Genomic DNA, 4,937 nt, shown 5'->3' with positions numbered 1-4,937 from the left:
ATAATGGAAACAATAATAAAATTAATACATCTTATTTTCTTCCTCATTTCTTCTTTGTCCTCTCAATAGTACATTTTAGTTAGTAATGTTATTTTTTAGTATTTTTTTAATGTAGTGTTTGATAGGCTTATTTGCCTATTGGTGACATATCATGAGAAACAGTGGTGGTAGTCTATCCTAGGTATAGCAATAAAGGAGTATATTGTCTATAAGAAATTTAAACACAATCACAAAACTTACAATATATCTGCTTTTTATTATTACCATGCACCAGAAATTCTAATCTATGTCAATGGTAAAATACTCCCTCCTTCAGAGGCATACATGGCCACTTCAGCTATTCACCTCTCATTCCTTGGTGTATGATTTTGTTCTATTTCTTGCTTACAAATTTTTTAATTAATTATTATTTTTGCTTATTCTTTCTTTATTTTACCCTTTGTAGATGTCACACAGATCTAAAAGTCACAATGTTAAATAATTACTTAAAAACTTATCAGGACTAAGGCCTTGATTTAGAGCTCAAAATGAGAAGCAGGAAGGAATGGAGGTGATGGACTGAGGAGTATTCATACAACATCACCCAAACCCAGAAGATCTGGATCCTAAGTTCCTTCATGGGCCAACAAGGATGCGGGCTCTTCTGTTAACCCTCAGGTGCCTCTGTATGTATCACTCATAGTCAGGAACAAGCAAGGAGTTGGTGGAAACAGCCAGCTGAGCCCAGATGTAGACAAAAATTATTGGAAGGACAGGGACTCTCCAGCTACAGTTAGGATCACTGAGTTCAGCTATGGCAGGTGCGGATATGGGAGGAGCTAGGAAGCCGTATTTCAGCAATGCAGAAGTACTTTCCCAGGGATTCTACTCTGCTTGGATGGGGCAGGAGCTCACACATTGTGGGTCTTCTTGATGATCTGAGGGTCCTGGCCCACCAGTTTGGACTTGAGGCATTCTTTTAAGGCCAGCATGTTTCCAGGCCACTTTTGATTGTCTATTTATTGCAGACCCAGATTTCTTGTGCCATCTGCTGACTGAGTCTGAAATAATGGATGACCAATTCTGAAATTATGGCTGACCAGCATCATACTATCCTCAAACCTATTGATGGCATCTGCCAGGATGTCAATGGTCTCAATATTCAGGTGATTGGTGGGCTTGTCCAGGAACAGCATGTGGGGTCCTACTTGGCCAGCCAGGCTAGACACACTCAGAACTTCGGCCTATCAGACAGGTTCCAGATCAGGCTCTTCTGCTGTTTCCTAGTGTGCCCATATTATCCAATAATCTTTCTCATTTATTCTTTTTCCTTAATCTCTGGGTAGCACTTTATTGTGTACCTCAAAGGGGAGAGCTCTAAGTCAATGTGTTCTTTTAAATGCTAATGGTCTTGATATGAGAGTATTTTTGAATAATCCTGTATGTGGGTAGTAACTCTCAAATTAGCATCTTCAGCAGCGATGACTCCCCTGCTGCACTGGGCCCTACCAGAGCCACTTGTATGTCAGTCAGTATCAAATTCTAGAATGTTTTAGATGCAAGACCCATCTTTTGTATACTAGAAGCTGTTGTTTTGCACCATAATGACTGCTGGAGGGATCTTATCACATGATGAGAAGTAAAATGACAATATCTTATCACTAACAACCTTCTCTGTCAGTCCCGATGCCATCATTTTCTGTATTCTCCTTTCTCTGGGCATTCAGGGTAAGCTTAGCACTGCCATAACCAAACCTAACAATGTATTTCTTCATGTGAGCGATCTGATCTTGCTCCCAGTGAAACCTCTTTCATCTGGTTCTCCTCTAGCTCCAGTCCTGTCCACATATTCATCATAATCACCCACATAATAGTTCAGTTTCTTGTTGTGCATGTGAGTGATGTTGGTTCAGACACCGTTCAAAAAGTCTTGGAAATGGGAGATGACCAGGATGCACTTAAAAGCCTTAGATCCTCTTCCAACCACATACAAGCATCGAGGTCCAGGTGGTTGGTGGGCTTGACCAGGAGCAGCCATAAAGGCCTAATGAAGAGGGCTCTGGAGAGGACACCCCTCATCCTCTAGCCCCCACTGAAATATTTTACTTTCTTGTGCTGCATAGCAAGAGTGAAACCCAGTCCATGCAGGATCCATGAGGCCTTATCTTGGTCTTTTCAGTATCCAACTCCTCCAGAGGCTCATAGAACTCCGTGAGCTTCTCACACACTGCAGCCTTTTGAGCCAACTTCTCAGCCACCCTCTGTAGCATGGCCCACTCTGATTTGACTCCCATCACACACTGTGATGGTGTCTTGACATTAGGGGGCAACTCCTGAGTCAGATAATAGATGTTGATGTGCTCAGGGATGGGCAATTAACATTTCCCAGTAGCAGAGAGCAGAATGGATATTCTAATTCCATTTAATCCAGGAAAGCCTTAATGACAGCTTGAGTTTAATTCCAGTTTGGTATGACAGAGCAGCTCTTGACTATGAAAGATTAGGGAAAGGTTGAGAATGTGAATGTCAGTCCTGTTGGGGTGAGACACAAGGATGTCAGTGACTGCTCAAGCAGCAGCATTCTTTATCTCTAAGTCCTCCAGCTCCTTGGTCAGAAAATCTACTTTTCTGGTCTCTTGGCCATTGACCTCCTCATTTTTACCTCTGCCTCCCATGATTTTGTTACGACATCTCCTTTTTCTTCAAGTCTCTTTCTGGGCCACTGTAATACTGTGGCAGCTCCCTTCTTGGCTGCTTTCTTCTTCGCCAGGTCAGAAGGCATGGTGATGTACTACATGGGTAGGTTAGTATTCTTTCAGGGAGCTGGACCTCACTTTTTAGACTCTCACAACAGCTTTTCCTTGGGACCCTCTCTACTTTCCAATTTATTTTAAGTGATATTGACTCCCAGCTGTTAGGCAATCATTAAAGCTGTTATACCTCCTGTCTCTACTTTCTTTCTTTGGTCTCCTACTTCTTTTACTTAAGTTCTATTATTCCATCATTATTAAGACATATATAATTTTATTGTGTTTGTGCTTTGTAATCCATTCTATCATTTTTAATCAAGTATCCTGTTAAATATTTTCAATGCTTACCCTTTGTTGTAGTTTCCCTAGTCATCTTTTGTTTGACTTGGGTTGCTATCTTGTAAGTTTCTTAAGAAAAGCTCATATATACTATCTCCTTACATCTTCCATAACTGATAATTTTTGTCTATAGAATTTACTTTTGAAGGGCAGTTTAAATGGATTTAAAATCCTTAATTTACTGTTTCCTTTAGGAGTAACAGATTAAGACTTTCGAGGAGCTGCAAATAACTGTATGAAATATTTAATGACATGAAAGATCGTGTACAACAGAGAAAACAATAAAATACTATAAAATGGCCAGTAAAAATTGATAAATTGACAAATATAACATTTAGAAATGGCAAAAAAAAGCTAAAAACTCACTGGATAGGTTTTAGAGTAGATTATAAACAACTGAAGAGAAAAAAATAATGGCTAAGATGCTACTACTTTTAGTGAGCTGAGAGAGACAAGGAAACTTTTAGAAACATGTAGGGTAGAAGGAGAAAGTCTAGTACAAATAATTATACCAGAAGGAAATTATACAGAGAATAGAGAGCTTCATTTAAAGAGATAATGGATGAAAATATTCCAGAACTAATTAAAAAGAAACTTAAATCCACAGATACAAGATCTGAAATACCAAGAGAGATATATTTTTTTAATTCACACTTAGGAATATTGTAGTATATCTGTGGAACATCAACGTAAAAACAGTTTACAAAAACCCAGAGGAAGAACAGTCACCTACAAAGGAATGACAATTAGAATAGTAGCAGACTTCTTAAATATAACAATGCAATCCAGGAGAATGTAATAATTTTAAACTGCTGAGAAAATCATTGTCTATCTACAATGGTGTACCCAGAAAATTATTTTTCAATAATAAGGATGGAAACATCATTTTGAAATAAACCAAAAATGGGATAATTCATCACCAACAGACCATTAACAAAATAACTTCTAAAGGATGTCTTTCAGACAGCAAGAAAATAACCAGAGAAGTAATTTTTGATAATAAAACATGAATGGAGGGCACAGAACACAGTGACATATAGGTGTATAAGTAGATGTCTTTATAAAATAATAACAAATAGAATATCCAGTGTGTGAAATGAAAACCAATATTGTGGAAGTCAGAATGGGTGATTAGGATTAGTGTTCAAATGTCCTTGAAACATTTATATTGGTTTACTTTATTCTTTTTAAAGCTCATTAGAAGAAAGGAGAAGTATAAGTTTATAGAAACAAGCTCAAGTTCAAATATATCAGTAAGTCAATAAATGTTACTGAATTAAACTCACCCAATAAAAAGAGTAAGAGTGGTAAAAAATTACAAGCAATACAACTAAAACATAAAAACATGGACATTTTAAAAGTAAAAATATTGAAAAATACATACCAGGCAAATAAAAACTATATACTAACAAGTTTTAAATAAGGCTGGCATGACTATATTAATACCAGACAAAAGATACTTTAGAATAAAATATTATTAGGGGTAAAGAGGATAACTAGATGATAATAAAATATATTATGTACATGTAACTAATAAAATAGCTTCAAGATTTACGAAGCAAAAATGGATAGAACTTCAGGAATAAATATACAAATATATCATTATAATGCAAGATTTCAATAAACTTTTCTCAATTGGTATGTTAAGGAGACAGAGTTTAATAAAATTATAGAAGATTTAAATAGCATAATTAGTACATTTTATTTCATGGACCTATATAAAGAAAACTCTTCACTTGAGAATTAGATATTTATGCCTTTTTTTCATAAGAACACATTCATGAAAGCTGAATACATATTAAATATAAAGCAGATATCAAAAATTTCAGAGAATGATATGAAGATTAATTTCTGATGATAATACAATTA

General features: G+C 36.3%; 1 pseudogene; it reads right to left on the bottom strand.

Annotated features, from left to right (window-relative positions):
* Positions 1-890: 890 nt before the first annotated feature.
* On the bottom strand, positions 891-2,761 carry LOC149991127 (ATP-binding cassette sub-family F member 2 pseudogene; annotated as a pseudogene).
* Positions 2,762-4,937: the final 2,176 nt, after the last annotated feature.

This window comes from Furipterus horrens, unplaced genomic scaffold, assembly GCF_987537825.1.
Source record: "Furipterus horrens unplaced genomic scaffold, mFurHor1.1.pri manual_scaffold_17, whole genome shotgun sequence".
Lineage (NCBI taxonomy): Eukaryota > Metazoa > Chordata > Mammalia > Chiroptera > Furipteridae > Furipterus > Furipterus horrens.
The sequence above is the reverse complement of the archived record's forward strand: the minus strand, read 5'-3'. Positions and strand labels throughout refer to the sequence as shown.